Source organism: Rhincodon typus, chromosome 1 (genome assembly GCF_021869965.1).
Source record: "Rhincodon typus isolate 14 chromosome 1, sRhiTyp1.1, whole genome shotgun sequence".
In the NCBI taxonomy this organism is placed as follows: Eukaryota; Metazoa; Chordata; class Chondrichthyes; order Orectolobiformes; family Rhincodontidae; genus Rhincodon; species Rhincodon typus.
This window is the reverse complement of record NC_063332.1, coordinates 21,704,190-21,713,497: the sequence shown is the minus strand read 5'-3', so window position 1 is coordinate 21,713,497 and position 9,308 is coordinate 21,704,190. Positions and strand designations below refer to the sequence as shown.

The 9,308-nt window shown below is 41.5% G+C and overlaps 1 long non-coding RNA gene across 1 annotated transcript in view; it reads right to left on the bottom strand.

Annotated features, from left to right (window-relative positions):
- Positions 1–6,111: 6,111 nt before the first annotated feature.
- LOC125483380 overlaps positions 6,112–9,308 on the bottom strand; it is a 43,016-nt gene continuing 39,819 nt past the window's right edge. Inside the window, exon 2 of the long non-coding RNA XR_007262336.1 lies at positions 6,112–6,357. This is a non-coding gene — a long non-coding RNA (uncharacterized LOC125483380). The remainder of the gene's footprint in view (positions 6,358–9,308) is intronic.

The window sequence follows — 9,308 nt, the reverse complement described above, 5'->3', positions numbered from 1 at the left end:
CATTTGAGACACTCAACCTGATTTCTTTTGCTATTATTATTCTGATATGCATCATATGTCTTTTTTTTCTTCCTCATTTTCTCATCAATTACCCTGGTCATGCAAGGTACTCTATCTTTGGATACCCTGTATTTATTTTTCATGGGTATGCACCTAGTTTGAAGCCTATTTAACTCTCTTTTGCAAGTTTCTCAATTTTCACCTACTGTTTTATACATCAAAATGCATTTCCAATCAATTTGCACCAGATTAACTTCCAGAGTTTGAAACTCTGCCCTTTTCCAGTCTGGGGTCTTAATCGTTGACTGATTTTTATCTTTTTCCAAATTAATATTGAGCCATATATTATGATCGCTATTTCCCAAATGCTCCCCCACAATGAGATTCTTCAATTTGCCTGCTTTATTTCCAAGGATGAAATCCTGCATAGCTTCCTCCATTGTAGGACTATAAATTTACTGCTCCAGCAAGTTCTCCTGCCTACACTGCAGGAATTTCTCTCATTCCATGCCCCATACTCTCCCTTTCACAGTCTACTGTAGGGTAATTAAAATCATCAACTATCTCAACCCTGCTTGTCCTGCAGGTTTCTATAATCTGCATACAAATACTCTTTTCTACTTCCTCCCCAATAAATGGAGGTCTATAATAAAGATCCAACAAGGTCACCACACACTTCCCATTTCTCTCCTCCAGCCATAAAGATTCTAATTCAGGAAATGCATCTCGTTCAAGGGCAATGATATTATTTTTGACCAAGACTGCTTTTGACCACCTCTTTTTTATACCCAACCTGTTTCGAATAAAAACCTTATAACCAAGGATGTTAAGTATCCAATCCTGTTCTGGCTTGAGCCACATTTCTGTCAATATTATGTCATATCCCCCAGAGCAATTTCTGTTTCCAGTTCCCCAATTTTGTTCACAATACTCCATGCATTTACATACATACAATTTAACCCTGCCCTTATCTCTTTCTTGTCCGTTGGGAGGCAATCATTTCTTTGTTCACCATCAACACTCAGGCTGTACTTCTAAAACTAGTCCCATTTGTCAACCCACTCCCCCATCTTACAAGTTTAAATCCACCCCCACTACACTAGTTACTCTCTCAGCTCAGAGATTAGTTCCAATTCTGTTCCAGTGATGCTGTCTCTTATGAATGGCTTTCTCTTTTCCCAAAGGTGATCCCTATGTCCCAGAAATCTAAACTCCTTCCTTCTACACCACCTCTGAAGCCACACATTTACATCCCTGGTCCAAAATGTGAAACTCGTGGCACAGGGAGTATTTCTGAGATTACTGCCCTGTGTTTCAACCTACTCCCTAACTCCTGAAGCTGATCCAGTATGAGCTCCCCCACTATGGTTCGTTCCCACATGAACCACAACCACTGGTTGCTCATTCTCCCTTTCCAGAAGTTTGTCCAGCTGTTCCATTGTGTCCCGAATCATTGCCCCGGGAGACAATAAACCATACAGCACTCAATATCTCACCTGCAAGCTAACCTGTCTATCCCTCAAACTATTGAGTCACCTATTACTACCATCCACCTAGTCGGCCTATCAGCCTCTATGTCTTTACCCAAAGTGACCTACCTCATCCATCCCCGACTCAGTTAAGTTGTTCACTAAACAGGCAAATAATTTCATACCTGTTGGAGAGCTGCAAGGAGTCCTGGGTTTCCTGGATCTGCTGTCTACTTTCCAATCGAAGAATTGTCACCCATTCAGCTGCAATCTCTATACTGTTCTTTGCCTGCCTATCACGATGTGAAGTGACCACTTTCAGGTACAACTGTTCCAGAAGATGATGGGGAGGCGATGGTTTGTGATTATCGCTATGCTTTTAATCCAGAGACCCAGATAATATTCTGGTGACCTGGGTTCAAATCCTGCCACGGCAGATGGAGGAATTTGAATTCAATAAATTACCTGGAATTAAGAATCTAATGATTTCCATGAATCCATTGTCAATTGTCAGTTGTCAGAAAAACTCATCTGGTCCACTAATATCCTTTAGGGAAGCAAACTACCATCCTTACCCGCTCTGGCCTCCATGTGATTCCAGACCCACAGCAATGTGGTTGACTCTGAACTGCCCACTGGGCAATTAGGGATGGGCAATAAATGCTGCCTAGCCAGCAACACCCTCATTCCGTTAATGAATGAAGGAAAAAAAGCTTTCCTCCCTCTTATATGGTGCACTGAGGGGACAGTCATTGCTCCAAATCAGCTACATGTTGTTCAAGGGCTGCTACCTTCTGGCACTTCATGCAGATGTGACTGTTCTGGATGTCTTATGGATCCAGAACCTCCCACATCTTACATGCCACACACATCTTTCTTGGAGACTCTGCCATCTTTACTGGTCAAACTGGCCTTTTCTTGGTTCAAGGAGGTGGTGGGGGGGAGGGAGGAAAACACTACCATAAATATAATGTTTAGGACTCCACCATTCTTGGACACTGGGTCCTCTGTGAATCCTCCTCAGTCACTTTTCACTACTGTCCTCTGTCGGCTGCTGTTCCTCCTGTTGGGCACCTGGGTCCTCTGCAGTCGCCTTCTGAGTTGTGTTGAGCAAGCCTACTTCTCCCAGAATCCTCCTCAGTCACTGTTGCTGTCTGTTGAGCAGTTAAGAAGGGGCCTTTAACATGCGCTAATACCCCTGGTTATGCAACTTGCTGCTCCCTATTGAGAATCTTGCCTCAACACCCAGAACTTATTGTTCCTAATATCAAGATTGGCCTCATTGGACTTCTCACAGGATTCTGCCACATTTCACCACCACAGCCCATGTCATTTAAGGCACCTATAAGATTCTGCCCACTAACTCTGTTTCTCTCTCCTTGGGGCTGCCACACTTCCTAAGGTTTTCCTGCACTTTATATTCTGTTTCAGCTTCCTATAGTGTAGGGCTTTCTCAGTGACAATATTCTTTCTGGAGTACAATCATGATATTATTCCAGCCATCTCGCCAATTGTTTTTTGATGTTGGTCATGATAACCTTTGCCTTTGTTTTTCAATGGAGCACTGTTCTATACTGATGGACCTTGTTGCCTTTTTGCTCCCTACTTACCCTTCTGTCTTAAAGGACATCCTAACAAATTTTCTGAAGAAGGGTCCCGACCTGAAACATTAACTTTCCTGCTCCTCTGGTACTGCCTGGTTCACTGTGTTCCTCCAGCTCCACACTTTGTTATCTCAGACTCCAGCATCAGCAGTTCTTGCTCTCTCTAACAAAGTTGTAATTGGTAATTACTAATGCAACATCTGGCAATCTGGTGAACTTTAATTTGAGCAGCTTTTAGTGCATTCAAAGTCTTCTGATTTGGATCTCTCTTGTAGTTTAATGAGAGTGGGACTTGGCTTCAATTTCAGGTCCATACAAGTGGTGTTAGCCTTTAACCATGCAGCATTTTTCAAACCCAGCTTACCATTTGCTGGAAGCATTATTGTAGATGGTGTTGTCGAAGAATGTTCCATTTCGTCTTTGCACTCCATGTGAGAATGCCAGACAATGACTGTTCAATCAAGCTGAGAAACTGTTAGTTCCTACCTGGATATGCAGTATGGCTGACATTAACAAGAGTACAACACCTTTGTTTTGAATGAAAAACCTTCAAAGGCTGCTTCCTAACCTTGATTCACATCAGGGAGTGGTCTGTATCACAGTCAATGGTGTGCTAACTCAGTGTGGTGAGAATGCAGTTGAAAGAGTCACCTCTGGAGGTGACCGGATCCAGCTAGTGCCAATATCCTGATCGTTGATAGCCCCAGGACATTGTGGCATGGCTTGTTCTGAAAGAAAGTGGTCTTTGCACAAAACCTGTGGTAGCAGCAACGTTTGAATATTCTCTGTCTTGTTTTTGATATGGCCATTGTATATGACAGAATCACAAATGCGCTGTTTCTCACCCATGTCAAAATCTACAAAAGTGCTCAAAAAAATTCTTCAAAATGCCCAAAGTTCATTCATATCTGAGAGGCTCTTCTAACCTCTCCCTAATATTGATGACATTGATTACAAGTAGAAATAAATTGGCCTTGAAATAACCCTCTTTTCACTTCAAATCTTTGACCTCCATAGCATTTTTCCAGTTAATATTATCACTTTGATCAATGATTCACTGAACTTTCTGTCTACTTCCTCCATCGCCTAATATAAATTCGCTCACATACTCTCCCATCCTTATTGTGTTGAAACCAAACTTTTTTGCTTGGGTTTCTATTATGCCTCAGTGTTCTCCAGAATCTCGAGGCTGGTTCTCTTTTACCTCTTTCAACTTCACCTTTCTCCTCCTGTGACACAACTTTTAAAGTTGGCATTAGGAAACAATTGCACCTGATTTACATTGTCTTCAGTCCTCACTTCAGCCTTGGTGCTATCTTACAGAATGGGCTTACATCCTTTAGTTACATTTCTTAACTTAAAAATATAGCATTTTGCTTTATCAAATTTGGTTCTTGGAGTAATCTCAATGTATCTGAAAACCAGTATTAACCAAGTCATGCACTGCAGTGCTGCTGTATGTACTTTAAGGACATGCAGACTTACAAGCAGACATGTCAATTCTACCCTTGGGTAATATTCATAAATTTTAATTGGTGTTTGAGCAAGATTATTGAGAGCAACAGAAGGCTCCCTCGAGTCCTCAGGGAGTCATTTTACAGTTTGAATGAGTGGAACACAGCCCTGCAATAAAACAATTTTCTAATGTAATTTTGAGGTGATTCAATGCTAATATGGGTAAGTAAATCCATACATTAAAACTAGAACATACAGCCAGAATCAATTCAGAATAGGCAATTTTGTGAGTGTAGATAACAGAGATTAACAGACAATTCCCTCACTTATTATTCTTGCATAGAATAATGGTAACGTGAATAATTGAAAGGCTGTTGTAAACCACGAAAGCAAAGGTCAGGCAGTTTACAGTGAATTATTTTAATTCTGGCAGAGGATTTGTGATTTTTTTCATTTCTTGTACTCGCCATCATCTGTTTTCTTACATACTTCATCATCTCTGTTAACATGAGAGTAGAAATTTTTCTGGGCATCATGTTTATCGTATTAATTTATAATAATGAACTCAGTCTTTTGTTTCTCAGTTTAAACAATGAAAAGGGCGGAGCCAGAACGCCTTAAACCTTATCAACACGGGACCCGCTCTCGGTTTGAAGACTAGTGTAGCTCGAGAGAGAGGTGTAACAGATTCTGCATGGAGTAGTGAGCCCCACAAGGAGAATTCCAGATAAAAAAGATGACAACAATTAAAAATTTCAATCATCTTCCTTGGTAAGGGGGCAAATGGTTTTGTCTGGATGAAGGATGCACCTTGTTAATGTCATAACCCTATCGAAGTTCACATTGATTGCCATAAAGGTGGTGTAAAAGAGAGGTCTTTCAATAGATTGTGCACTATAGAAGTACTATAATAGAAGTATAATAATTCTCTGTCACTTATATAAAGTATAATAGAAGTATATATATACACATATAGTATAATAGAAGTAATACAGCTTCCAGCTGTACTTTCAATAGAAGTACAGCTGGAAAAGAGAACAGGTACAAAATGTTGGCAATGCTCAGCAGGTCAGGTAGTATCTATAGAGAGAAATGTTTCAGGTTGAGATCTGAAGTTTGAAGGCGTGAGGACAATAGTTTGCACATGGCTATATGAGCTGGAAAAGAAAGTGGGAAATGCCAAGAGTAAATTGCTAATGGTTGGGCAAGGGAGATCACAGTTGGATTCTCCAGCATCTGCAGTTCCTACTATCTCGGAGATCACAGTTAGTTTCTGATTCATTTTGAACATCGTAGTATTTAACATTGGTTCAGCCATGATCTATTTGGGCAAACTACCTTTTTTTTCCACACAGAAGCATTTAGGGGAGACAGCCCACTTGCACTGCAGCACCTGAGTGCAGTCAAAATTGACACATTGAGCAGGTTTGAGCATAAAATGTAAAGAAAACATGAAAGTGAAGATAAGTCTATTACTTGAAAGCTAGGAACTCTGTTGGAAATGCAAGTTTTTATAAGACGATTGTAAGAATATTGTTTGCAGGTCAAAGGAGCTAAGGATAGACAATGACCCAACAGAATACTAATGAAAACTATTAATATTTATTAGTTACAAACTATACACAGAAGCACAGTACAGCTTTATTCCACCAGAACTCTGTTCCATGATCTGACTTCATCATGACGTAACTCAACACTGCTTTTGGAAGAAGTGTCACACCAGGCTTGAAACATTAACTCGGTTTTCCTCTCTCTCCTCAGATGCTGACAGACCTGCTGAGCTTCTGCAGCGTTCTCTGTGCTTGTTGCAGCCTTTTCCCTCTGCACATCTGCCAAAATGAAAGGTGATAAAAGTAAAACTGACAAACATTCCATGCAAAATGGCAAAATTACAAAAAAAGCAACAGATCTGTCTAGTAAGCCAGAGCAGCTATGAACTACATTCTTATCGGTGTGGGAAAGACTGTTTCAAAGAGTATTTCACCTTGAATTTCTCTGAAGATCAAGACAAGATTACAATTAATGGTACCCAAGGTTAAGTACATAGGTTATGTACTGACTGCAAAAGACCTTCAACCAGACCCCGAAAAGTTGAGAGCTGCAGCAGTGATCAGCAATGGCCAGATGTAAAAGCAATGCGACAATGTTTTGGGTTTGACATCTATTTGACAAAATTCTTTCCCAATTTGTCTTTGGGGTGTGAATGATTATGCCAAGACACAGCCAGGGACTTGCAGTGGTACTGGGGTATGGCAAAAGAAACAATGATCACTAAAATTGATGAACTAGTGATGTTGATGCTAGTGCTGATTACTCCTGTTTAAATGATATAGTCGCCTGCAGTGTGACACGAGGAGAAACCCCAAATCAGTAAGTGCAACTGGATGCATTTGAATCTGGGACATTAACACGAAGAAAATTACACTACTCTCACATTGAGGAGGAGTTCCTGGTCATTGTCTTTGTTTATGAACATTTTCATCCATCCCTACTTGGAAAAGTTAAAGTGACTATCAAATCCAACCACAAGTCATTTTCCTCAAAACCACGGCTGACTGCTCCAAAGCATCCTCAAGGATTGCTATTCCAATTATAATGAAATCATCTGGATATGACACAAAAGGAAATGAAGCACATCGACACTGCAGACATGCTGACAAGAGCAGCACTCCCCATGAGGAATGTACAAGATGCTACTACAGTGTGAAATCTTCCAGATCCAACATGAAGCAACAGCTCAACATGCAAGTCATCAACCTAGGTGGGCAGATCAGTGGCAGATGGAATTTAACCCTGAAAAGCGTAAGGTGATGCACTTTGGAAAATATATCAAGACAAGGGAGTACTCAATGAATGGCAGGACACCAGCAAGCTCAGAGAAACAGAGGGATCTTAGAGTTGCAGTGGGAGAGAGATCCCCTGAGGTTTGTCCGGAAGGAGGAGGGTAACTTCTTCAGGCTAGGCATCCTTAAAAGAGGCTTCGCAGTGGGGTTAAAATTGAATCAGAGATAGTAGGAACTGCAGATGCTGGAGAATCCGAGACAACAAGGTGCAGAGCTGGGTGCCTGCTCCTATGATGCTGCTTAGCCTGCTGTGTTCATCCAGCTCTGCACCTTGTTGTCTCGGATTCTCCAGCATCTGCAGTTCCTACTATCTCGGGATCTTAGAGTGCTTGTCCACTGATCCCTGAAGGCAGCAAGACTGGTAAGTAGGGTAGTTAAGAAGGCATAGAGGGCACTTGCTTTTATCAGTCATGGCATAGATTATAAGAGCAGAGAGGTTACGTTGGAGATGTACAGGATGTTGTGAAGGCCACATCAGGAGTTCTGGTCACTGGAATATAAGAAGGATGTGATTGCATTCAAGGTGGCATAAAGGAGATTCACCAGGATATTGTCTGGGATGGGGCAGTTCAGTATGAAGCGAGGTTGGATAAGCTCTGGCTGTTTTCTTTACAGCAGAGAAGGCTGAAGGGAGTCCTGATTGAAGGGTGTAAGATTATGAGGGGCAAAGACAGGGTGGATAGAAAGCAGCTCTCCTTCTTAGTTGAAGGATCAACAATAAGGGGTCTGAATTTTAAGGTGAAAGGCAGGACATTCAGAGGGGACTTAAGGAAAAGTATTTTCGCTCAGAGGATGGTGTGAGTATGGAATGCACTGCCTGCAACGGCAGTTGATGCAGGAAACTTCCCAAATTTTAAAGAAAGTACTTGCTTCAGCACTTGAAAATTAATAACATTCAAGGTTATGGGCTAAATTCTGGAAAGCGGGATTGATGTAGATTTAGGGTAGTTTTTGTGTAGACTTGAAGGGCTGAAGGGCCTCTTCTGTACCGTATGATTCTAAGGTGGTACATTGTACAAAGGAAATAAAATGATTATTTCTAAGGGGTTGAGAGGAGAGATACTAAAGTACTTCAATGTAAGGTGCTGAGGAATTGAGTCCAGACTGAGGAAAGAAAGAGATTTGCTTTACTGGTTAAACATGAACAACAAAATCAAAGACCATAGCAGCCAGTGCTTGCAATGAGTACCAGGCAAAGCAAGATAGAAAAACACTGATGATAAATGACATGCCAGACAGATCTGAGATAAAACTGGGAGTAGACCTCTTCCGATTATCCTGTCGCCATCAGCTGCTTTTCCGATTTTGCAGACTACTGGGAAAGGTGGACCAGTCACCTATAACAACTACAGCTAAGATTGTCAAAAGCATCATGCAGCCACAAAGACATTCACAGGACATTGTCATCAGAGGCAATGGCCCACGGTTCACAAGTGAATCGCTCAGCTGCTTCATCAAAAAGTGAAAAATGCAACACCAATTATCACCTCCACTCTGTCCACACTCAAGTGGAAAGGCTGAAAGAGGCAGTGAAAATCATCAAGGGAATCATAAAGAAGTAAAGCAAATCCATCACAGATGTATGCAAGACAATTTCAAGTTGAAATTTCAATCAATAAACAAACCTATGGAAGGCACGAAAGTAGCCCAGTACAGAGAATAATGTAACATTGTACACAATCTTAAAACAGCGAAAAAGACTGCCACACCATTGCCAGAGGTGAGCATACACACAGCTGAAGAAGTTCCTCAGCTCTAGTTGGCTGATCAGGAAGGTATGAACATGACAGTCGCACAGTCCACAGATCAACCAGCAGAACAAGACCATCAGACCCAGACCATCAGACAGAGACCGTCAGACCCAGACAATCAGACCCAGACTGTCAGACCCAGACTGTCAGACCGAGACCGTCAGACCGAGACCGTCAGACCCAGAC